The sequence below is a fragment of the Myotis nattereri genome (genome assembly GCF_964212035.1).
Source record: "Myotis nattereri genome assembly, chromosome: Y".
In the NCBI taxonomy this organism is placed as follows: domain Eukaryota; kingdom Metazoa; phylum Chordata; class Mammalia; order Chiroptera; family Vespertilionidae; genus Myotis; species Myotis nattereri.
Window position 1 is genome coordinate 35,723,531 of NC_138094.1, and position 26,977 is coordinate 35,750,507.

The following is a 26,977-nucleotide window of genomic DNA, read 5'->3' on the forward strand; positions in this document are numbered from 1 at the left end:
CTTACCTTTATCTTCCTTGGTATGCACAAGAGTGGGTACTTGCCATGGCCTGTGTTGCTCGGTGGTTAGAGCATCAACCTGAGCAGCAGAGTCACCTATTGGATTCCTGGCCAAGGGCACATACCTGGGTTGCAAGTCCAAGCCCACAGTGGAGTGGAATGGGGGTGCTGCAGGAGGCAACCTATAGATGTCTCTTTCACATTGGTGTTTTTCTGACTCCCCCCCCCCCCCGCCACCCCCCCTTCCTTCCAGTCTCTAAAATCAATGGAAAATATGTCCTTACTCCTTGGGAGAGGTACAAAGAAAACCAAAAACCAAAAAACGATAAAAAGGTAGATACTTAAAGTTTAGCTCACTGATTTTCAACCAGTGACTTTTGCCTCTCCAAGAACATCAGGCAATGTCTGAGACATTCAGTAAGGTCAGAACTGGTAAGAGGCGCTGCATTTAGTGGGCAGAGAGGCCAGGGATGCTGCTAATCACCCGGCGGTGCACAAGACGGAGCCCCCTACAAAGGGTTTTCGGGTCCCAAAAGGCAACAGTGCCGCAGTTACTGAGTGACTTAATGAAAGGCAAAATAAGCAAAGCCCGAGCTGGGGGAGCTCGCTGGGTGCAATGCCTGGGCTGTGATGGGACCAGCTGGCCAGGGGATAGCCAGGTTGGGTCCAGCGCCCTAGGCCGCAACAGGAGGAAGACACAGGGTTAACACCCAGATCCCGCAGGCCCCGGATGTGGTGCAGAGCACATGGCTTCTCCTCCAATCCCCGCTCTAGCCCAGCGGTCCTTGTGGGACTGGGAGGCCAAGCTCTCGCGAGAAGTGGGCGGAGCTTCCGGCGGTTGTTGGCATTGACTTGGCTGTAAAGCTCTGGGTTCCCGGATTCCCGGATTCCCGGATTCCCGTGCTGGGCTGGCTGGGTCTCGGGGAGAGGGCGGGATCGGCTGTGAGGCCCCCACCCGCCGCGAGGTGCCTCCACTTCCAGGGCCGCGGGTTTCACAGCCTCGCTCCGTATCTCTACTCTCCAGCCGCTGGTGAGAGTCGCGCCCGGTACACAACCCGCTCACCCGTGGCAAGCCGAGGGGAGGAAATGTGTTTATCCGCCATTTCCTAGTTCGAGTGGGCGGGAGAGCCTTGAGGTATACCCGTTCCTCTTGATTCCCGGCCCGCGGTTGGGCTCTGAGGACAGGTGAGGAAAAAGTACCGGGAGCACACGTGAGGAGATGTAGCATCTTGTTTGTTTCCGTTAAAGCACCAACCCGGTGCGCGGGTGAGGAGGCGAACCTTCTTGCTTGTTGTCGTGCAAGCGCCGTCCCCGCTGGGCTTTCGTGCTTTCCCGCTTTCCCGCAGGTCAGCCACTGTTCCGTCTTCAGAAATTCCCGTGCCCTCTGCCTGCCTGGTAACCGTTGGCATCTTCTCTTCCAGCTCACCGTGCCCCCCAAATATGACGTGTTGAGTCAAGACGAACTACGCACAAAGCTGTCCCAGACCTTCAAGCGCCGAGGTATCCTGGACTCCCTCAAGGTGTCGGCTTGAGGCATATCTGTTCTGTAACTTTTACAAGTGGAAGCGGTAACAGGGAGTCCGCATTTAAACCCACTGGGTCTTGGTTTTAAAAATAATATGATATGCAGGTGGTATTGGGGAGTGACGCTTTTATGTTTTGTAGAACTCGTTATCCTGGAAAGCATTCTCAAACGGTTGAGAGTTTGCCCGGTCTTCATATTCAAATAGATTTATTGACTGGCATTCAGGTAGGAGCGAGTAGCTGTATAAAATGAAAACATTTTAGCAACAAGGCAAGTTTTGTGAAACTGGTTTGTAGGTTCTTGAATTAATACGTGGTTTTGTAATAGTCATGTTTGGATGAAGGATATTGAGACAATATAATAAGCATTGTGTGCTGCTTACAGTACAATAGTCTGGAGAATGACAGCTTTTTTCTTTAAAATATAATGAAAGCTCTGAAGGTTTCACTTGGGCAGCACATACGTATAGTATGAATTAACAGCAAGGAGTAGGGTTACCTCAAATGTGTTTTCATTACTATATACAGTTAGACGTGTATTTTACACTTATCAGGGGAAATACTGAGTTTTTCCTTCTCCCCCCATTGTTTTCGTAACTTAAAAAACAAAACAGAACACTTTATACCTATCTGAAAAACCCATAAAAACATAGAGGAAGAGAGTCTTTTCTGATTCAGCTATTATTGGCACAGTGGTGTGTGTGTGTATTCTTAGTTCACTGTTGTATAGTGAGCATTTTCCTGTGACCCGAAAAGTTCCTTGAAACCCTCCATTTAAGTGTCCCATGATTGGATGTATGGGTAATTTATGTAGCAGTCCCTGGTGAATGTTTAATCTTGGCAGAGAATAATTTACTAATACACTTTACATGTAAAGTAACATCAGGAATAGAATTGGTTTAAATGTGTTTTCATTACTACATATATTTCAGAAGTATATCTGAAATATAAATGCTGAATAGGTTATAACCAGGTCTGTGCATCCTTCAGTTGCATTTCTCATTTTTGCCTAGGTTACGTGGCATTCTTACATTCTTGTATGACTTTATCTATATAGAAAAGGCTAATATGCAAAGTGTTTCCTTGGAGGTTAGCCCAGGAGACCGGGAATTCGATTGCTCGCTATGATGTGCGCTGACCATCGGGGGGTCGCACAGAAAATTGCAGGCAGCGAGCTGGTGTTGGCGGGGTACTGAGGGAGCAAGGAAAGGGGGAAGCAGGAACAGGGGAGGGGGGAACCGCGTGGTGGTGGTGCATGAGGGAGCAGGAAAGCAGGGAACCTGATCAGCCGTGATTGCCAGCCAGGCCTAGGGACCCTACCTATGCACTAATTTCTTGCATCAGGCCTTTAGTCCTGGAAAATAAAAGGCCATAAGCATTTTTTAAAAAATACATTTTATTGATTTTTTAAAGAGAGGAAGGAAGAAGGGTAGAGAGTCAGAAACATCGATAAGAGAGAAACATCGACCAGCTGCCTTCCGCACACCCCCTACCCAGGTACATGCCCTTGACCAGAATCGAACCTGGGACCTTTCAGTTCTCAGGCTGATGCTCTATCCACTGAGCCAAACCGGTTAGGGCCGTGGTCGCCAAACTGTGGCTCGCGAGCCACATGCGGCTCTTTGGCCCCTTGAGTGTGGCTCTTCCTAAGCCTTAGGAGTATCCTAATCTACACTAATAAAAGAGAACAATGGTAATTGGCATACGGCGATACCGTTTTTATTGGCTAATCAGGGCCATATGCAAATTAACTGCCAAGAAAGATTGGCCGTTAACTGCCAACAAGATGGCGGCTAACTTGCATATGTAGGCACAATGCAGGGAGGCGAAAGGGAAAGCAGGAAGAAGCCCCCTGCCACTGACAGTGGTCGGAAACCCAGGGGGGAGCTAAGAACTGGGGGGCAGGCCAAAGGCGGCCCTGGGGCCGCCTTTGGCCTGCCCCCCAGCCATGATCGGAGAATCAGGCTCCTTTGCCGCCCTGGCCAGTGATAGCAGGAAGTAGGGGTGGAGCCAGCAATGGGAGCTGGGCACGGTCAAAGCTGGTAGTCCCGGGAACTAGGGGTCCCTTGCCTGGGCCTAATGCGAAGCCCACGATCACGGCGCCCCCCGCTGCCACTGCAGGTCCCCGCTGCCCGGGACGGACGCCTAGGCCAGAGGCGTTAGGCCTGGGCAGGGGCGGAGCCTGCAACCGTGGGGAGCTGGGGTTCCCCTTCCCAGGCCTGACACCTCTGCCGGAGGCCTCAGGCTTGGTCAAGGGGCCGATCCGGTGATTTGTGATCGGAGGGTGATGAGGGTCTACTCCTCTGGCTGAGGCGTCAGGCCTGGGCGGGGGTTGGAGCAAGCGATCAGAGGGAGGTGGGGGTCCCCTGTCCAGGCATGATTCCTGGGCCAGAGGCCTCAGGCCTGGGCGGGGGCCAGAGCCAGTTATCGGGGGGCAATAGGGGTCCCCTGTCCAAGCCTGACACCTCTGGCAGAGGCGTCAGGCCTGGGCAAGGGGCCGATCAGGCGATCGGAGGGTGATGGGGGTCAACGCCTGAGGGCTCCCAGTATGTGAGAGGGAGCTGGCTGGGCTGAGGGACACTCTCCCCCCACACACACACCCAGATCACGAATTTCGTGCACCGGGCCCCTAGTTACGTTACTAACAATGTACCTACCTATATAGTTTAAGTTTAAAAAGTTTGGCTCTCAAAAGAAACTTCAATCGTTGTACTGTTGATATTTGGCTCTGTTGACTAATGAGTTTGCTGACCACTGGGTTAGGGCAAAGCATTTTTTTAAGGCTCTTTGGCAGAGCATGTGTATTCTTCTCAGTATAAATGTCTTTTGTACTATAGGATTTTTGATGTGTAAGTACTGTTCTGAACTTGTAGTTATATACTCTTGTTCTTTTCAGGTGTAGGGTAGAAGATAGAGGTATAGCAACTCTATTTGTTTCCTGCTTGTATAGTATTGATATGAATACGTTGCGTGGATATAGGCAACATAGTCTTGAGCTCTGCTCAATTAATATGTTTCCAGATTATATGCAAAGTATATTAGGACAATATTCAGTAGTTCAGTTAATTTAGAGGTTTTCTTAAAACTCAAAGGAAAACTAACACATTATAACCTTGAAGAAAATTACCCACTTTGAACCTAAGTTTTCATATTTATAAAATGTGGGAAAATTACTGTATTTCACAGTGCCTTGAGATGTAAATAATATATATGGAAGTGCATTTTTAAAAATATATTTTTATTGATTTCAGAGAGGAAGGGAGAGGGAGAGAGAGATAGAAAAATGAATGATGAGAGAGAATCATTGATCAGCTGCCTCCTGCACACCCTCAACTGGAGGTGGTGTCCTGCAACCTGGACATGTGCCCTTGACCAGAATCGAAACCAGCACCCAATATTTCTTCCAATATTATTTTCATATTCTTCATCAATCCACAGAGAGTTGAGGAAGCAACAGAATTTTCTCTTATACATGCTATCTGAATCAAAGACTGCTGAAATGGACTCATAGGGAAGATAGTTAGAGTCTTCATGTGTTCTGACTAAGCAGCAATTCACTTGGAAGCAGGTGAAAACAGCTTCTCTGGCCAGAATCCATGGGCTGCTTATCTCATAGAGTAAGACAAAGTGTGCAGCAGAGTAGTACTAACTTTTGGCCATGGATCTAAAACAACTCCCCCATCAGACCTGCCTTGAGTGTGACGGGGGGCGGTGCCCCAAACCCCCAATCGGCCCTACCCTGAGCATGACTGAGGGTGGCATCACAACCTCCCAATCCACCCTGCTTTGTGCATGACAGGGGGCGGCGCCCCAACTCCCAAATCAGCCCTGCTCTGAGCCGGACCAGGGACTGCACCTAGGGATTGGGCCTGCCCTCTGCCACCCGGGAGCAGGCCTAAATAAAACGATTCTAATAAAACGATTCTAATTTGTGTGGCAAATCTGTGTATTCCTAGTGCAGCAAACCTGAAAGTTTGTTCCCATTTGTTTTTTTTTTTTTGTTTTTTTCTTTTTTGTCATTGAGCTAGACACAACTGAGAAAGCAGGTCATTCACGAATTGATGCACCCTGTATTGAGTGGAAGTCCTCCACCATTTCAGTGGAAGGGAGTTCCCTCTTCTTTTTAAAACATATTTTATTGATTTCAGAGAGGAAGGAAGAGGGAGAGAGAGAGAGAAATATCAATGATGAGAGAGAATCATTGATTGTCTGCTTCCCGCATGCCCCCCTACTGTGGATTGAGCCCACAACTTGGGCATGTGCCCTTGACTGGAATCGAACCCGGACCCGTCAGTCCCCAGGCCAACGCTCTATTCACTGAGCCAAGCCAGCCAGGGCAGGAGCACCCTCTTAATAGGCAGGTATACCTGTGTCCCACATGAGAAACCAGAGTCTGCAGATGTGGGTAATTTGCTTAAGGTCACAGGATTTCAAGATGGCAACACAGGGCAGTAAATCTAGATCTCTAAAATGTGCTCTTTAGATAAGAGAAATAAAGAATACATTAATTTTTTTGAAACCTGTTTTAATCCTCAAGTATTAAAACATATGTTTACCACTTCTTAATTATTTTAACTGTATTCCTACACCATTGCCTTTGAACATATTAGTTACATTTTATCTTAAAGGCAGATATAGCAAACTTTCCATATATTTTTTAAATTGACTTAATATTTTAGAGCAGCTTCATAGCAAAATTGAACAGAACGGAGAGTTTCTGTATGTCTCCTCCTCCTTCATGCACAGCCTTCCCCATGATCAACATTTATACAGTCAATGAGCCTACATGGTGGCATCATTGTCACCTAAAATCCATAATTAACATTAGGGTGCACTCTTTATGTTGTCCCTATGTTTTAATTCTCTTTCTATTAGCTGTAGTTGTCCAAAAGTTTCTTATTCAGAAGTTTTAAGAAATCTTGAACAGTGTTAGTATTTGAAAAACTTGAAACTTAAATATGCTGTATTTAAGTTTGCCTGAGCATTAGTCAATTACATAGTTACTAGAGGCCGGATGCACAAAAATTTGTGCACTGGCGGGGGTGGGGGGTGTCCCTCAGCCCCACTTGTGTCCTCTCACAGTCTGGGACCCCTCGGGAGATTACGACCTGCTGGCTTAGGCCCACTCCCGGGTGGCAGAGGGCAGGCCCAATCCCTAGATGCCTGCACCGCAGCTCCTGGTCGGGCTCAGAGCAGGGCAGACAGGGGAGTTGGGGTGCCGCCCCCTGTCATGCACAGAGCAGGGCAGATCAGAAGGTTGCAATGCCACCTCCAGTCACGCTCAGGGTAGGGCCGATTGGGGGGTTGGGGCACTGCCCCCTGTCACGCTCAGAGCAGGGCCCATCAGGGGGGTTGGGGCTCCATACCCTGTCACACACAGAGCAGGGCCCATCAGGGGGTTAGGTAGCTCCCCCCTGTCATGCACAGAGCAGGGCCGATTGGGGGGTTGGGGAGCTCCCCCCATCATACACAGAGCAGGGCCGATCAGGGGGTTGTGATGCCACCCTCAGTAACGCTCAGGGTAGGGCCGATTGGGGGGTTGGGGTGCTGCCCCCTGTCACACTCAGGGCAGGGCTGATGGGGAGGTTGCGGCTCCACCCCATCACACACAGAGCAGGGCCCATGTGGGGGTTGGGGCGCCACACCCTGTCACACACAGTGCAGGGCCCATCAGGGGGTTGGGGCGCTGCCACTGTCACACTCAGGGCAGGGCCAATGGGGAGGTTATGGCTCTACCCTGTCACACACAGATTAGGGCCCTGCTCTGTGCGTGACAGGGGGCAGCGCCCAAACCCCCTGATTGTCCCGGCTCTGTGTGTGACGGGGTGGCGCCGCAACTTCCCCATCAGACCTGCCTTGAGTGTGACGTGGGGTGGTGCCCCAACCCCCCAATCGGCCCTGCTCTGAGCCGGACCAGGGACTGCACCTAGGGATTGGGCCTGCCCTCTGCCACCCGGGAGCAGGCCTAATCCAGCAGGTTGTTATTTCCCGAGGGGTCCCAGACTGCGAGGGGGCACAGGCCGGGCTGAGGCATCCCCTCTTCCCCCCCACCCCCCCCGAGTGCACAAATTTTTGTGCACCGGGCCTCTACTACTAATATAAGGGTAATACGCTAATCAGACTGGATGTCTTCCAGACATCCTTCTGGACAAAGCCATGTTGGTGAGGGCCGAGGCAGAGGCAATTAGGGGCAATCAGGCCAGCAGGGGAGAGCAGTTGGGGTAATCAGGCAGGCAGGTGAGCGGATAGGAGCCAGCGGTTCCAGATTGGGAGATGGATATTGGACTGCCGGTTTAGACCCATTCCTGGCAGTTGGACATTCCCCGAGGGGTCCTGATTTGGAGAGGGTGCAGGCCAGGCTGAGGGATCCTCCCTCACCACTCCCTTACCCCACTCTTTCCCCCTACCCCGTGCATGAATTTTGTGCACCGGGCCTCTAGTATTATATATTTAAATGAATTAATCATGAAGAGCATAGTTAATTAAGCACCTGTTGATTGAGATTTTGTTGTTTTATTGTTTGGGTTTTGCCATTAGAAGCGGTGTGCAGTGTACACTCTTTGTTTCCCTGTGGAAGTGTAGCTGTGTGAATTCCTAGAGGTGAAAAGACTAGGTTAAAGAACACATGTCTTTTTGAATACACAAACACTAACAAATTTCCCTCCTGAGTGATTGAACCTGCCGACTTCCCCGCTTTCTTGCCAGCACTTCACGTATGATCAGAGTTTTAATCTTAGCAGTCTTATTGGGAAAATAGGACCCCTTTGTTTTAGTATTAACTTGCATTTTCTTAGGATTTTGTTTATCGACATTAAATTGTCTTACTGATTTATTAGATCTCTTTAATATTATGAAAGTTAGTGTGCTTTCTCCTCATTATAGCAAATATTTTCTTCCAGTGTGTCATTTGTCTTTTGACTTTATTTCATGCCATATATAAGTTCTTAATTTTTATGTTATTAAATATTTCTCTTTATCACTTCTAGATTTTTGTATCATGCTTGGGAAGGACTTCCTTCAGAAATTATTCTTAAGAGATATATAACGTACAACAGGATAATGTTATAAGTCCAAAATTTATAAAGTGACTGAGTAATGGTTGAATGAAAGTTGTGAGACAAAACTATGTACATTGTGTTTTTTAGGTTTTCTCGTGGAGTTTTTAAAAGAAATGGCAGAATATCATCAGGCTAAAGAGACTTGTGACATGGACCCTCAGACAAGTGCAATTTTGCCTAGCAAAGACTCTCTTGGTAATTTCAGGCTTTTTTCCTGATTCCAGGTTTCTATTTTCTTTTTGAATGAAGAAAAAGATCTGCTTTCCTATGTTGTGTGTGTTCCTAAACTGTGTGCAGGTGGAGTGCTCATTTCCCATTGTGTCAGCACAGTCCTACCTTCAGTGCTGCCCCTCCCTCTGTGATCACCAGGTGGATGCAAAGGCCCATGTTCTTGTTTGTTGGGTCAACCCCTCAACTGGGAGGATCTTCCCTGTGACTCATCTAACTTTATCGTATAGCCATTAACGTGAGAAGATCCTAGACTATTTGCATTGCGGAAAACTAGAGAAGTCAGTGGCCCGTCACTTCATGTTATAGTTGAGGAAACCAAGGTCACCAGATGAAGGAAAAGTGATACTGGAGTCCAAGTTTTCTGGTCCATGATCCAGATCCTTTTCCATGGGACAGCCTTTCTACATACAGTACCATCCTGCCTTTAGGTGTATGCTCAGAAGGGAAACAGGTGGCTAAAATGCTGTGATTAATCCTGGCTCCTCCTTACTCATTAAAAGCAATAACTTGTTAGACAATAAATTCAAATATCTTAATCTGATTCTGCCAGTCTTTTTTTCCTGTGCATACTTTTTAGTGGGCACTGGTGTTTACATGATTGAGATTGCACTCTCGTGTGGGTTTTGCACTCTGTTAATGTTTGATTCTAATCCACATTTGGTTTGAGGGCTTCGGGTCTGCTGCAGAGAGCACTGGAATGAGAGAAATAGCAGACCTGGCTTTTGTCCCAGTTATGCCGTTGTGTAGTTGCTAAGCCCTCTGGGAGTCACCTACACTGTGTGGGCACCTGTGTCCTCTGTAAAATGGAAGACTTAAAACTAAGAATCTCTGATTCATTTTAAGATCAGTGTTTTGAACATGTGACTCAGCTTTCACCAAAGACCATAAAAGAACTCTTTGGCACTTGGAGACTGGAAAAAGATGCCATTGTTTTCTGACCTACCTTTTGCTTTCTTTTCCCCTGACTTTTATGATGGAAATTTTCCAGCATTCAAAAAAGTTGAAAGTTTTACAGTTCACCAGTAAGTTTGTATTATGTTTGCTTGATCACTTTCTGTTCATCCAGTAATCTATCTCAATTTTTTGAATTGTTTCAGAGTAAATTGCAGATGCCCCCTGTCCGTATCCCTGTACTCTTTGCTTTTGAACAGACTTCTTGCTCACCTACCCTGAGTCCTCTGCCCTGTTTGTGTTTTTTTAATAGCTGAGAAGCTTCAACATATTGATGATCAGTTTTCAGGTGCTTACCCTCAGCATCCAACATTAGGAACTTTAGAAATAAAGTTAAATGAATATAAGAGAGAACTAGAACAGCAGCTTCAGGCAGAAATGCATGAAAGGGTAAGTTTATCTTGTTGCTGTTAACAAAAGTGATATTTTTGCTTATCTTTTCATTCTTAATCTTAGGTATATAGGAAAATATCTAGAATCTTTAATAAACTAGAGGCCCAGTGCATGTGTAGGTTCCCTAGTAGCTACCTGCTGGTGGGGCCTCCCTTTCCCTGGCCACCTGCTGCCAGGTGGGGCTGGTCTCAGGGGACGGGCTGCAGGTGGTTGGCCAGCCCCGCCCCTGCTTGAACTCCCGGTGAAGGGGACAATTTGAATATATGGCTTTTATTATATAGTTAATATGATATGTACTCTTGTGCATGTTATTATTTTTCTTTCCACTTGCTGTTGTTTCTTTTTGCCTTTTGAATGAGTTTTACAGGAACAGTTAATGAGACCAAAGATGAATTAAACTATAAATATAGGGTGTCCCAAAAATATATAAACACACCTTGAATAATTATAAAGGCAGTGTATATTAAACAACATTTTCACAATTGAGCTATCGGCTGTTAGAGTGTGTATACATTTTGGGGGGGATACCCTGTATAATTAATGAATATTGAACTTAAACATGGAGAATTTGTTACTAATTGTTTAGTATTATTATTTACAATGATTTGTAGTTAATTTGCAGTTGAAGCATTTTAAAAATACTGAAGTAGTACAAATTAAAATGGAAGAGAAAGGAAAGTCTGAGGAGTTAGTGGTTTGGGAATGATGTTGGAGAGCTTGTCAAGCAAGATCGGAAGCCTTCTTGGGAAAAGATGTTCCTTGAGAGAATTCAAAAGCACCAGAAGGCAATATTTTAAAATCATTTACTGGATGGCTCCTTCCTGCAGCTGCTTGTAGATTTGCTAAAAGTCCAGGGGTGAGATGAGACATTTGCTGGAACACTTGTGGACCTAGAGCAGTGATGGTGAATGTTTTGAGCTTGGCGTGTCAAAAATTTTGAAAAACCCTAACTTAACTCTGGTGCCATGTCACATATAGAAATATTCATATATTTTTTTGATATTTGCAACCATAATAAAAAAAGATTTATATTTTTGATATTTATTTTATATATTTAAATGCCATTTAACAAAGAAAAATCAACCAAAAATATGTATAAAATGAACAAAAACAGAAAAACAATGTACATTTAAGAAAAAATAATAATAAAAACAATGATAATCATTACCATTTGCAACGTCATGGATGGAACTGGAGAGCATTATGCTAAGTGAAATAAGCCAGTCAATGAAGGAAAAATACCACATGATCTCACTCATTCATGGATAATAGAGACCATTATAAACTTTTGAACAATAATAGATACAGAGGCAGGCCTGCCTCAAACAGATTGTCAAACTGCAGCGGGAAGGCCGGGGAGGGTTGGGGGGCAGGAGGTAGGGGGGTAAGAGATCAACTAAAGGACTTGTATGCATGCATATAAGCATAACCAGTGGACATAAGACATTGGGGGATAGGGGAGGCTAGGGGACTGTCTAGGGCGGGGGAATAAAATGGAGACATATGTAATACCCTTTGGAATACTTTAAGCAATAAATTAAAATAAATAAATAAATAAATAAATAAATAAATAAATAAAAAATAAAAAATTAAAAAACAAACAAACAATGATAATCAAATGGTACGAAAACTAGAAATTAGTGACTTTTTTGGTGCTGAAGTTTGTCTGCTAATTCTTCGATTGCAGGTTCATACTTGGTGCACTTCAAAGCCAAGCAAGCGCCACTAACATCATGTTAGCCGGTTCCTTTTGTTCATTTTAATATTATTTAATGCTGAGAACAAAGTCTCACAAAAATATGTTGATGAAAAAATTGTTAGCAAAGCCATCGCTAGATTTTTTATATTGCTAAAAGTGTCAGGAACTCTGTTCCAAGCACTCAAAATTTCTTCTTCATAGTTGCACTCTTCATGTTTCAAACGATTTCGTTCCAGATTTTCAAGTTTCGACCTTAAGTCGACAAACACGAGTCCAAATGCTACCTTGAAAATCTGCAAGTTGCATCTCTAAATCATCAATTTGCATCCATTGGAAATTATTCAATTCCAAAGTACTGTAAACTACATCCAGATACTTAATTATTTTAATGGTCTGTTCTAGGCTTCTAAATTGGTTGAATCTTTCGCTGAACTGTTCAAAGAACGTGTTTACTATATTCTGGTACATAAGTATAGACTCCATTACACTTGTAGTAGCCTTCTCGAAATACTTTTTCATCTGAGGAAAATACGAGTTTTAGTTTCAATATCTCGCTTGAAAATTTTAAGTTTACTTTCAAAAGATTTGATGTATCCAAACATAACGTCAATATTTTTGCCAAAACCTTGTAATTTTAAGTTCAGTTCATTCATATGAACAGAGAGATCTGTAAAAAACATCAAATTGCTGACCCACTTATGATCATTGATCTGAGGAAAGTTTGCCAGATCCTTATTCTCAATAAATACCATAATTTCTTCAAAGCACTCCACAAATCGCTCAAGTAGTTTTCCTCGACTTAGCCATCTCACACGATTGAACATCAGTAGTCCACTGTAGGTTGAATCAACTTCCTGTAAAAGTACAGAAAATTCTCGCTTGTGAAGGGGTCGAGAAGCTATAAAATTCACAATTTTTGTTACAACTGACATTAAATCATTCAATTCAGAGAATCCCGATTTGGCACACAACACCTCCTGATGGATAATGCAATGAAAAGGTGCAAGTGGATGTCTAATAGCTTCCATAAACAATTTCAGGAATCCCACTTTTTTCCCACCATCTTTGGTGCCCCGTCTGTCGTGACTGACACAATTTTAGAGATATCAATGTTTAGGACACTGAATGTTTTTATAACAACTTTACATATTTGGTTTCCTGATGTACTCATTGGCACTTATTCTAACTTCATCAACTCTTCTCTCATAGTGAGACCATCAGAGCCTGAGAAGTTGTGCGAATTTGCAAGCCTCCACCTTCCAGGTCTGCGCACAGTCTCCACGCACCCACTCGCCCCTGGCACCAAGCACCCGGCAGACTGGCAGAATCCGAGGCTGCTTTTTTGCATCCAGTCCAGCTATGTGCTTATTTTTATCGTTCCCTTCTGCCAGCAGCCCTGTGGGGCCCCTTCCCCACTTGAGGGTCACGCTGGTCCCAAGGGCCACGGACTCTGTGGGGCGCAGATTTCACCCCGCGCGGTTCTCTCTCCAACCTGAATTGCAAACCGCACCTTTAGGGGAAGTCTAACCTTTCTGTGAGAAGAAGCAGTGCTCGTCTGAGTTCACGCAGTCACGCTGCTTGAGATCCCTTGTTTCCAGGTTAGTAGCTGATCTCTGGTTGTCTGTAACAGCCACTCAAGATGGCACAGTCTCCGCTGCTGAGCCGGCACACAGGGAGACGTTTCAGCCGCAGTCTCCAACCGTCCTTTTTTTTCTGGGAGTTCTCTGTCTTTCCCAGCTGCAGACTGTCTCTCAGCTGAATATCCTCTGCCTATTCGGGCTGTATGTTACCCGTTTCAGCTGCTCACCCTTATCTGCTCCAGGACAAGGCACAGGACACGTCCGTTTATACCTCCGCCATTTTTCTCCCCTTATATCTTTTTCTTCTAACCTTCCCACTCCTGTCTCCTAATGAACATGGCGATCAAGTGCGTCCGTTTGCCGAATGCACCCGAACGCACAGGAAGCTTACCCGAGGCACATGTTGACAATAATGAGGCCGTTTCCAGAATTGGGCATTTTGTCACTCGAGTAAAAATAAAGTGTCTTGAGTAAAGATTAATCTCTTTATAGTGCAATTCTTAACCTTTTCATATTAATGCCAATATTGGAACAGTGTATCTTGGATGTTTTCACAATGTATCTTTGCTACGCAACACTGATGTACATGCTTACATCTGGTTTTAGAATTGTGTAATTGATCATGAGTAACATGAGTAATAATATTACTCGAGTGATGCCCAGCTCTGGCCATTGCGAGAGACAAATATATGAATACGCAATTTTTTGTCTCTTTCGATGCGTGTCACCCAAAATGGTACGCGTGTCATAGGTTCGCCATCACTGGCCTAGAGGACTAGTAGGGACTGCGGTCAAGAATACACCTGGAAGAATCAGCTTTGAAAAGGATACTAAGACTTCTTTTTTCGAGATTACTGGAAGGAAGAGTGGAAGTGAATGTCCGAGTCAGGGGCGTGAGACAACCTCACTAAAATTGCAGCAGATGTGAGAATTAAGTGATAAGGAGAGGACCAGAGGTATGGAATGGCCACTGGGTGGCGGGGGGTTGCAGAAGGAGCAGAGCAGCTCTCTGAAGCTGACAGGATTCTCGAGCTGTTTTGAGGGTACTGCTGAAGTGGGCAACCTGGAATTGAAGTAGACCAGACCAAGTGCATGTAGGTCAAGAATTTCAAACACTAACACGAACCAAGTTTATGTGGGCTGCAAAACAAAAGCTTCAATTTTCATAGAAAGGTTTATTTCGATAAAGACATGCTGGATACAAAGGGCTAAAATAAATGAGTAATCGTTAACAAAAAATAATAGAACGTTTTAATAAAAATTAGTATTTTGCATTGAACATTAACTTCCCAGACACTGAATAACTGGACAGATTAATAAGCACAATGCAAATAAACCTACTTTTCTCATTCTCCAAAAGCAAAGTATTTCCTGTTGCACATACCAAACAAGTCAGTACAAGACTAATGATGTGGTCATCGGGTGCTAAAATATTGTCTGCTAGTATTAATGGAGAGAAATGGCACGCCTGCGTGTAAGGCGCACAAGGGAAATGAATGCAACACAATTATAATCAGTCATTAGCAAATGTAGTTAGTAATTAATAATTATGTAAATCAGGTTATTGTAAAAATCAGGTTACGAAATTTTTATTAATACGCTACATACTGTTATATTCGCTGAGCCACAAACATATTCATTGTGGGCCATGTGCGGCCTGTGGGCCATGAGTTTGACATGCTTGTTGTAGGTGATTGTTCTGTTGCAGCTCTTGGGAGGATTTGGAAGGTCATTGAGGGCAGAAAAATGGTCGTAGTTGAGGAGTGTAGCTTTATAGAGCTGAATTTATTTCATTTGAGAAAGGCAGCCTGTTTAGTTGAAGACATTGGGGTTCAGCATGATGGTGAGCGGAACCAGAGCAGAGTGTGGATGACTAATAATCCAGGAGAGAAGGGAGAGCTACGTGGCAGTCTCAGACATCAAGGAGTAAGTCTGGGGATACAGACAGATGGAAGAATAAGGGTGGACCAACAGGACAGAGTTGCAGGTTGGGGTTCTAGGTGAAGTTGGAAACCAAATGCAATGTGCTTCCATCTGAGCAAAGGCAAAGGTCCCTGCAGTAGAAGGGTCTGGGGCTTATAAGTGTCATCCATGTGGCCATTTGATCTTGTCACCCAGAAAATGACTGGACAGGACATGAAGAGGTTGAGGAATGGTGGGGAGTGCATGCCTGCAAAAGAGATTGGATTGTTTCTTTTGGAAAAACAGTTCCTTTCCCAAGGGTTGTCAGACCTAACTAGGTTGGGGTCATGGTTTCCTCAGCCAGGACTACTGATACCAGGAGATGGTTGAAGTTAAAAGGCTTCCTCCCAGTGTCAACCTTTCTTGGAGCTTCTCAGTAAAACCCAGTTATTAATGGTGACCACACCCCCTCTCCAATTTTTTCTGGCATTTCTGGGAATTGGGTTAATTTTAGCTATAAAAATAAATGGAAGCACTGGTCTTTGAGATGATGGGTTGTGTTCAGACTAACACTTTGAACCTTAAAATGAGTGAGTGACTAGATCAGATCAACCAGTTGACAGCCTGTCTCCATTCAGTCAGATTCTCTGAAGGCACTGGAGAAGCTTGGCATCCTCATAAAAGGCACCATACTTTTACTCTGCCACCCAACTGTTCACCCCCTTCTCTCCCTGATAAAACTGTCCTGTCCTTCAAACTTTAGCTTCAATGATGCTTCCTGGTGACGCCTTCCCTGAATCCCATTGATAGACTCATTTAGGCATCATTCCTGCCGTGGAGACTGGACTCTGGTTGTGAAATTATCACATTGTAGTATTATTTCTCTCTCCCTCAGTAAATTGTGAATTTTTTAAAAGATGGGGACTGTAGCTGTTCATCTTTTCATATCCAGCTCACTGTGCTTTTTGACATGATATTCAGTAAATCCTTGCTCAGTGAACACGCAAATGTAAGTGTGATCTATTTTTCACAGTTTCATTCCAGCTTGTTCATTCTGAGTCAGAACCGCCCATGAATTGAAACTTTCAGACGACTATTGAACCATGGGGATTCTACTTTGTTAAGTTCCCCCATTTTGTTTTTTGTTTTTTTTTTTTCTGGAGAACTTACAAAAATGTTAAGGAAGTGTCAGGATATTCTGCACAAGGGATATTAGGGTAATATAGCGTAACAGTCATTGGGCTAGGGAAGCCATGGGCAAACTACGGCCCGCGGGCCGGATCCGGCCCGTTTGAAATGAATAAAACTAAAAGAAAAAAAGACCGTACCCTTTTATGTAATGATGTTTACTTTGAATTTATATTAGTTCACACACACACTCCATCCATGCTTTTGTTCCGGCCCTCCGGACCAGTTTAAGAACCCATTGTGGCCCTCGCGTCCAAAAGTTTGCCCACCCCTGGACTCGGAGGTAAATTCTTGTGTAACTAGAATAGGCAAAATGCATACCTTGAGATGGAATGTTTTAAAAGTGAAATTGTTCCTCTAATTGTCTGTACTTTGTTCTCTGGAATGTAGGAAGCAGTCCATTAGTTCAAATCTGTCTTATTTTCCTCAGCTTGCTTGCTACAATTAATGCTTTCCTCTACAGATGGAAACAAAAGAAAGTTATGCTCAAATACAGCTTCTACTGAAAGATATCGATTTCCTAAAAGGCAGAGAAGCAGAACTGAAGCAAAGAATTGAAGCTTTTGATTTGTAAGTAATGTTTTCATTTTGACTATTCAGAGTCTGTGAGTTTAAAACAAATACTACTAATTATTCTAATGCTAATTGCCAAGTAGAGTTCTTGGTTGTAAAGGTGCATTCGGCTAGTTTTAAAAGGCATAAGTTGAGAGAAACAAAGACTAGGATTTTGCTTTTGAAATATTAGTTATTGGGATGAAAAGCAGTGAGACACCATCATCAGGCTACAGTAAAACCAGACCAGTACTTTGAAGAAGCTAACAACTGTTAACAAATTATGTTCAGTCACACACTTATGTTTAGTCATTGAGATCTAACGGTTCCATGTGCATGTAGTAACTCAATGCAGTGGCTCTGACTTGATTTGTACTGGGTGATGGATGTGTGTGTACTAAGTGCTCACCACTATTTCATTCTTCACATTGTACCTGCCATTAATGGCAAGCTCACCAGTCTAGTTTATGAAACAGGTTTCATTTCCATTAGGTTCTACTGTTAGTTGACTCTTACTTCCTTAGTGGATTTGCCCTGGTCTTCATTAATGTGGTTAGATCATTTATATAGGCTTTAATTCATTTTATTTTTCATCTCTGCTACATTACTCTGTTCTAAGCAGTACTGAAGTGGTAAATTGATCATGACAGAAAAGGAAAGTGACAAATAAGCCATCGATTTTCAACTGGTGTGCTGCAAGAATATATAAAAGATGACATACCTGACTGTAGTCAAGGGCGTTAACCTCTTTTTCCTTAGATTTTCAAATAAAAAAAAAAGACAACAGTCAACACAAAATAGCGGTTCATTGTGAACGATTCAAAAATATACCTGTTGTGTTTTTTTTAAATGGGCAAATATATTTTTGGCATGCTGCAGAATTTTAGTAGTTTATGTGTGTCAGAGATAAATAAGGTTGAAAATCGCTGATATCTTACGTAATAAAAGCCTAATATGCAAATTATTCCCTCTACTGGAGTTCCACTGTGAGTTTGACCACTGGAGCAGTCGATCAGTCACTATGACGTGCACTGACCACCAGGGGGCAGACGCTCGGACCAGTAGGTTAGCTTGCTGTGGGCACTGGTGGGCTGGACTGGAAAGTGAGATGTGAGGTGAGAGCTGTCAGGAAGTTCCTGGGGTTTGTCTTGAGCCCTGGGCAGAGGCAGGTGGGGGCGGGAGCCAGCAGGGACCGGGTGGCTGGGGAGGCTTCTATGCTGAGAGCCTGGACTATGCAGCCCTCCGCAGCCTGTGGCCTTCTCAGTGCTCAATTTATAATCTTCAGAGCTGCTTATATTTATTTAAGTTTCACTAACTACTCCAGGAGAGTGGGTAACACCATTATAGGGGGCAGGCCAGGCATAGCTGCCCAAAGCCAAGGTGCAGCCTCAGGCTCCTGGAACGCAGCTGAGAGGGGGGTGGGGCTGAGTCAAAGAAACTGAGTCCAAAACTTGAGGCGGAGGCAGCAAGAGGTGGAGGATGATAGCTGTGCAGGGGCCTAGAAAAGCTGTTGTGTGGGGACAGCCAAGGAACCCAGTGCCTCTCCCACGGAACAAGGTCTACATCCCTCCCTCCTCCTCCCGGTGACCTGTCACCCCAGCTCTTCTCCAAAGGTTGGACTTGGCCCACAGAGCTCTCCACCACTGCACACCCTGTACTGCCTTGTCTGCCCCACCCCACTCTGCACAGCCCGCTCCATTCCCACACAGCCTTTGGAGAGCTCTGCCCCCAGAGGAGAAAGTGGGAGGCTGCAGACAGGAGGTCACATGAGGAGGGGGCAGAGCAGGGCCCACCAAGTTAGATGGAGGGGAAGGAGGGAGAAACCCCACAGGACTGGGGGCAAAGACAGTCGGGGAAGGAGGGCCATGTGGAAGCTTTGCCCTTGGTTGAAGTAGAAATCCTGACCCCATTTTACAGACCGCAGCAGAGTGTGTGTGTGGGGAGGGTCAAAGCAAAAGAGGGTTTGAGGGGACTGGATGGAGAGCAGCAACGTTTGATTAATGGCCTACTTACTATTTTTATTGATTTCAGAGAGGAAGGCAGAGTGAGAGAGAGAGAGAGAGAAACATCAATGATGAGAGAGAATCCATCGCCTCCTGCATGTGCTCCATACTGGGGATTAAGCCCGCAATCCAGGAATGTGTCTTTGACCGGAATCAAACCTAGGACCCTTTAGTTCGCAGGCTGCGGCTGTACCTACTCTACCAAACCATCTAGGGCGACCCATGGCCTATTTAAAAACCACTGCAGTAGGCTGAGCAGGGGTCTTACCATGATGGTGTTACCTGATAATGAGGGTGTCTGTCTTTATGTTGGAGTAATTGGAACTGCAATGAAGTAAAGACACAGCAATGGAGCCTACAAAGGGTTTCCACGCACACAATGCAATTTACTTCATGTGGCAGCTGAATTTGGTGAGCAGAGCCTTAGAAGAACATGCGGTCTCCAAGACCAGGGGCAGGGGAAAGTTCATGCTGAACATTCTGTGCTGTGAGTTACAACCTATATATATAAAGGCATGATATGCTAAGTGTCTGACCGAGTGGTCAACTGACTGGTCGCTACGACTTGCACTGACCACCCGGGGGCAGATGTTCCAACCAGTAAGTTGCTTGCTGCTGGGGTGGGGCCCATCAGGACCAGGCAAGACAGGACCAGACTTGCCCTGGAGCCCTCCTGTGATCCCACCCCAGCCCCAATTGGGACTGGGTGAGAAGATCAGGACTGTGTGAGACCACCGTGATCAGCCAGGTGGAGGGACCCCTGCCATTCATGAATTTGTGCACCAGGCATCTAGTAAGCTAATAAGTATAGTTTACTGCTCCTTTGCTTTACATGTTAGTCAGCAGAGGGTGCTAACACATAGAGCTTTTATCCTTTGCTTGGAATGGTCAGCATTCCCTAGCACTTACCTGGCTCGATCCAAGGGAAGACCATTCCATTCTTCAGTATTTGGAAGTTCTGATTGACCTATCTATCTTTTTCTATTGTTCAGCACTCTTCAGTATTCAATCACTAGATTATTAAATATCAGAAACAAATCTTTTGTCTTTCATACCTATGGGCTGATCAGTTAAACCTCACAGAAATAATCTTACTGAAGAAATAAGTACTAAAGCAAAAGTACACTAACTTAAGTTTGGTATGTAGCTTTTCTCTGAATTTATTATGGCCATTTATTACCTGCAATCATTTTTTAAGTGTTCATCATCTTCTATGAAAAGCACTTTGGTCTTGAAACTTGCACACTCCCTGCAGCCTGGTGCACCATGCTGCTCCATCTGCTACTTCAGATCCCACATAACTTGGTCAGTTCATAAAATAGATGGAGAACTCCAGCTCTTTCCAGTTACTTCCCAGCAGTGACAGTCACATAACAGTTTTAGCTTGTGGAGCTAAAATTATGTTATTTTTTTCTCCTAAAGTCTTTACTTCAGCAATTACAGTTTTATTTTTTTGCTTTTTATATTTTTGCTAATATCAGAGGCTACAGAAGAAAATCATAAAAGTGTGGCTGATGCACTTAGGAGACAGGATCCTGAATATAAAGAGCATGGAGGAGACCTGTGACCAAAAGCTCAAGAATGAAATTCTAAAGAAATTGTTTGGTGTTCTTAAACAAGTAATAGATTTGGAATAAGTTGATGGAAACACAGCAATACTAGTGAAGTAGATAAGACTTAACATTTTATGGTGATAGTGTTTAAAAAAATACGTGTTTTTTATTGACAGTCAAGCCTTTCCCATGAATATTTAAGATAATTTTACAGAGTTACAGTATAGGGAATAGCATCCTCTGCTCTTTCTTACTCATAGCTTTTCTAACATGTATTGAGGGTCTGTGATTTGCTTTCATTTTATGGCACATTGTGAGTTGCTCAGCTCACATGGTAGATAAACTATAAAAGTGGTTGATCTAAGGCAGTTATTCTCAACCTTCTGACCTTTTAAATACGGTTTCTCATGTTGTGACCCAACCATAAAATTATGTTCGTTGCTACTGCATAACTGTAATGTTGCTACTGTTATGAATCGTAATGTAAATAGCTGTTATGCAGGATGGTCTTAGGCGACCCCTGTGAAAGGGTCGTTGAACCACCAAAGGGGTCGCGACCCACAGGTTGATCAACTTTTTAAAAAATCACTTTTTAAAAAAATAATAATAATTTTAGGGAGGAAAGGAGAGAGACAGATAAAAATCAGCATGAGAGAGAAATATTGATCTGTTGCCTCCTGTATGTGCCCTGATCAGGAATTGATCCCATGACCTTCCAATGCACTGGACAGTGCTTCAACCATCTGAATCAGGCTGACCAGGGCTGGAATTATAATCCCTTTTAGTTCTCTTTTCCTCTCCCGCCTCATACTTGCCACTACGATGGAGGTATCTATCAATTTATAAATTATTCTGCCTAGTGGTTTTAGTGCTTATCAGGTAACATGTGCCCTGTATTCCTTCAAGATTCTGCAAAGCCAGAATCAAAAGAAATAAATGGAAATTAACAATGGAGCAAAAAAATTATACAGGAAAAGGAAAATATGATAACTATGGTTACTATGACTTCCCTATAATCTGAGTTTTAATGTGTTGCAGTGATTAACTGCTCAGTGCAGACATCAAGCCCATATGGTAACTTTTCTCTACAGTGCTCAGTGTAGTGTCTAGCACACAGGTGTTCATATAATATTCATTGAGTAAATGAATTTGTGGTGAAGTGATGACTCAACTAACTTTTGGTATGTCTTAATAAGTGGTCTCTTTTTACTGCCTTGCCCGTAATTTGTCATGAGATTACATTACATAGTACTTACATTACATAGTACTGAGCTTATTCTTTAAAAGAATTCTAATTAAAATATAGTACCTTTCCATGTATAGATTTTGAAATGATGACATACATATAGTATGTCAGCTTCTCGAGTATAATAGCAAATGCTGACATGTCTGTAGTTGTTAAACCCTTAGGACTAAATGAATGAGTAAATGTGTATGTTAATTTTCCCACTGCTTCGCAGATCATGTACTGTTTGATGTTGTCTGGTTTGGGTATCCTCTATGACTTGAGCAAGGGTGGGAATTCACAGGATACTCACCATCTCTCTCAACTGAAACGTCTGCTAGTGGCAGTTGGTGGAGATAAGTAAAACTTGAAAGTGTGCTTTTGGTATTGCTAACCCAGATATGAGGGTGGTCGAAGTTGGCCCCGAACCCTATGCCCAGCCCTTGAGGGCAAAAGTTCTTTGGGGTGGGGATGGGGTGCAAGGCAAGGCAGGTGGATGTGACTGACTTCTTGTTCTTGGGATTTAGAGTCAGTTGTACCAGTGTAAATTGAACTTAATTTACTTTTGTGTGCCAATCCAGACCACCATGGAATAATTGTTCTCAATAACCTCACAATAACGAGTTTTGGGGACCAAGTTAAAGGATTGTAGCAGGTTTTATATTCAGAATTTGGATCTCTGGGCTTTGGTACTGATAGTCCTTGAAGTTATGCATGGCCATGTTCATGCCCTTAGGTGCCTGGGTGCCACAGAAACCCATACATTGATAGGAATCTGTTCAGGAAAGTGACAAGAAAATCATTTTGGTCATTCTAATTCTCAGGTATCAACTTGAGCTAAAGGATGACTACATCGATAGATCTAACAGACTGGGTGAAGAGGACAGGAAGAATAAAGGTGATTCTTGTGGAGAAGAAAGCTGCATTTGTAAATTTCTGGTATAGGTTATTAGCTTCCTAAATTGGGCCTGTTCTAAATTTATATGTGTGTGTGTAGCTTACATTTTACTTTTACTACAAAATTAATCATTATTTTGTTCTTTTAATTTTACGTATCAAAAATGACCTTAACCTGAGAGAGGTAGGGTATTCAGGAGGTTTTTCTTCCCCCATCTACTTTCCTCCCTCCCCTTTGACCACCACTTGCTTGTTATCAATATTTATGGGCCTGTCTGTTTTGTTTTGTTTATTTTTATTTCTTAAGATTCCACATGTAAGTTAAATCATAAGGTATTTGTTTTTCTCTGTAACTTATTTCATCATAATATCCTTTAGATTCATCCATGTTGTCACAGGTGGCAAGATTTTATTCATTTCAGTGGCTGAGTAATATATCACATCTTCTGTATCCACACATTCATTTATTGATGGTAGTCTAGGTTGCTTCCAAATCTTGTCTGTTACTAGTAATGCTGCAGTGAACATGTGGGTGCACATGTATGTCTTTTCAAATTGGCATGTTGTTGTTTTTTACATATACTGAGAAGTAGAATTATTAGAACATATGGCCGCTCTTATTATTATTTTTTTTTGGGGGGTGGGGGTGGGGAGAGTGACTTCACACTGTTTTTCCATAGTGGCTGCACCAATCTGCATTCCCACCAACAGTGTATGAGGGTTCTCTTTTTTCCACATCTTGGCCAGCACTTGTTATTTATCCATTTATTGATGATAGCTGTTCTAACAGGTGGGAGGTGATATCTCATTGTGGTTTTAAGCATGAGAGACTTCATTTTTTACTTATGGAAAAATTTAACTTCTCCATTCCCTGTGACCTGTTTCCTTATTTCTTTTACTTGTAACATATGTTTATGCCTCATGATATTTTTACCTGACATATAACTTCCTAAACTGTTTTATAACTAACCCAGGAGTAGGAAAGTTGAATAATTTTTCAATCTCTTGATATTTTATGTCTCAGTATATTTGTAGAAACTTGTCTATGAAAAGAAGTGAACTTAAGTAGAAATTTCAAAGGAACCAGAGCTGGGTACTTGATAAGGACCCATAAGGTCACCCAGTGTGTGGCTGCTCCTCTGTGACTATCTTGTGAAAACTAGACTAATACTTCTTAGGAATTAGTACCATCATGTAGTCAGCTAATTTTTTTTTAATGATATATCTGCATAGACTCATATTGAATGAAGTGGAAATGATGAAATAGACATTAAAATCATAAGACAAATCTTTGTATTTAAGGAAATTCAGATCTTTGTGTATGAGGGCTCTGAGCAGCTGGTGCAACTGGTTGGTATGTGTAGTGGAAGAAAGTTCACAATATATGTGACCATTAAGACTTCCCATCACCTGTTGGGTAATAGGACTTATTTCTTACTTTCCCTACTGATTTTTGACTATGACACCTGCTATTTTAGATGATGAAATAATCGTCATTAGGTCTGACATTGTACATAAATTCTTAAATGAGTTTTTATTCACTAGAAAAACATCTTTAATTGGTTGGCTTTCTCTTTCAGTAAAACCTATTCTTTTGCAAGAGCAGTCCATGGCTACCAATTCAAACAGGAAGAAGAATGCAATCATTCTGCAACTCGTGTGAAAGAACTTGAGGTAATTGCTAAGCCTATTGTTTTTTGAAGTCGATAAAACTTCAAGGCAGTAGATGAAATTTTAGTTTCAGCCATACATTATTTAGCTTGATGTGTTTAGACTGTTTATTTTATGACTAAGAAGGCCCAACTTAAGTTAATTTAGTAGTTCTTCCTTTTAGTCCTTCCTGCTTGTTGCCTCGAACAAGTTCCTTAAACATTGGGGTGGTTGAGGTTCCGTGGTGAGCTGACCTATGTGCCTAGCCCATAGCAGGTGGCCAGTGCTTTTAGTTTCTGCCTTAGCCTCTCCTTCCTTCCCATCAGCAGAAGGTGAACATTCCTGTCATTACATTGGGATCTTACAGGATAAAACAGAATGAGATGTGTTTTTCACATGCCATTTATTTTCTTGCTGTTCATCACGTGTGCTCTCTGAAGGACAGAGCTGGAACTTGATGTACCTGGATATATCCTGCACATAAAATGTATTTTTGCAGCTGTAATGATCTATTTATTTGAGAACATTGTAGACTTTTGTATGTAAACATGAAATGTATAAAAAAAGGAAAGCACCACAGCATGTTTGTGATAGCTCAGCTTTTCATTTTTATAAACATTGCTGCAGTCTGTGATTGCTATTGGGACCTTAGTTGTATCTGGAAAATGGGCAACAAACTTAATCTGAAGCACTTGCTTTGTAGGCCAGGGTTCTTCTGCATAAGTATAAGGTTGGATGAACTTCCCCCGCCCCTTCTAGGGCAAAGATGAGCTTCCATGTTGGAATCAGGTTCTTCTTACTGCAGAGAATGAGTCCTCTGTCCAGTGACCTTACTTACTATGACACCCAGTTTATAGCAGCCTGCCAGTTTTTGCATAAGAAGTACTGCAGTAACTGTTCAAATGCAAGTTTTTTTTTCAATTCCAGCTTGAACTCGAATCTCTCAAGGCCCAGTTCTTGGCAATAACCAAGCAAAACCACCTGCTGAATGAAGAGATGAAAGAGATGAGTGGCTATTTGCTTCTAAAAGAAGAGAAATTAGAGCTTCAGGCTCAAAATAAATTACTTAAACAACAACTGGAAGAGAGCAGAAATGAAAACTTGCATCTTTTTAACCGTATGTCTTTTTCCTGATTTGCATGTCTTTGTAATTCATATTAGCTTAATATTATGACACTATGCTTTGTATCTGTAAGGAAGGCTTCAATCAGGAAAATTTTTATAAAATTAAGATTCTCAATTTGAAGTTACTTCCTTTTTTGCTTGCTATTACTATAGTATATTATTAGTGTCACTAAGAAGTATCTTTAAACTACAAATCTGCCTTCTGGGTTGTACAAATCTCCCCTCACTTTCTGCTGCTCAGATTTGGCCATTGAGAAGGAGGAATGAGAGTGAGGTTGAGGTTATTATTCCCTCTCCACCATTGCATCCTCACCCCCACTGTATATATTGGCTGTGGGCTGGCCCTGTGCCTCTCAGCAAGGCAAGATCCAGTGCTTACAGGATGACCTCTCACCATTGCTCTGTGCCTGTGCCAGATCTTTCTCTCCCAATTCTGGGAATTCTTCCCTCCCTGATGGTTTAGGCCAAGTGTGGAGACTGTCCTGCCCACAGGCTATAGAAGACCCATAAAATCTTTTGATCTGGCCCTGCCAAGGCATTAGGGGTGAGTTAATTAAATGTTTGACCAAATATAGGAGGCTAATTAAGTTGATAATTTTGTATGACCTGCAAATGATGTTATAAATATCCATGTCAAAACCGGTTTGGCTCAGTGGATGGAGCGTCGGCCTGCAGACTGAAGGGTCCCAGGTTCGATTCCGGTCAAGGGCATGTGCCTGGGTTGCGGGCACATCCCCAGTGGGGGATGTGCAGGAGGCAGCTGATCGATGTTTCTCTCTCATCGATGTTTCTGGCTCTCTATCTCTCTCCCTTCCCCTCTGTAAAAAATCAATAAAATATATTTAAAAATAAATAACTAACTAAAAATAAATATCCCAATGGCCCTTGGCAGAAGAAAGTTTCCCCACTCCTACTTTGGGCCCACGGAGTTAACAGCATGGCCCCATTACTAGCCCAGAGAACTATACCACCCTTAGTGGCTAACCTACATGAATCACCCTTTAGTGGTTCTTCAGTGACTGAAATGGTGGAACTCCATCTGATGTCTGCTTGAACCCTGAGTGTTGCTGACTGGTGCACAGATCAGATTAGACCTAGGGGTACTTAACAGGTTTTGATGGAGAACTCCTTTTATGCCTCCTGTGTGTGATAGAGGAAAGAGGTGGGCTTTCAGGTTAGTTAAAGGATTTGAAAGAATTTCTTTCATTTGCATTAGAAAAGAGTAGTGAACTTTGCCTCTGCATGCATTAAACTCTTCTGAAATTTGTGCTCTTAGTCCATTCCATAGAATTAATATGGTATTAACTACATGTGTACAAAGAAAAGAAAGAACAATTTAAAATATCTTTAGCTGCTTTTGCTAAGTGAGATGGGAAAACTTACTGTTGATAATCACCAGGCTTTTTTACCTTCTTAGTTATAGCTCAACCACCTCCTGAACTGGTAA

General features: G+C 43.2%; 1 pseudogene across 1 annotated transcript in view; it reads left to right on the forward strand.

Moving 5' to 3' along the window:
- LOC308512435 (centriole and centriolar satellite protein OFD1-like) overlaps positions 1–25,539 on the forward strand; it is a 106,558-nt pseudogene extending 81,019 nt beyond the window's left edge. The window contains exons 2-5 of the transcript in view: positions 20,562–20,680; positions 22,683–22,756; positions 24,336–24,429; positions 25,333–25,539. The product of the transcript in view is annotated as a centriole and centriolar satellite protein OFD1-like (transcript). The remainder of the gene's footprint in view (positions 1–20,561; positions 20,681–22,682; positions 22,757–24,335; positions 24,430–25,332) is intronic.
- The last annotated feature ends 1,438 nt before the right edge of the window (positions 25,540–26,977 follow it).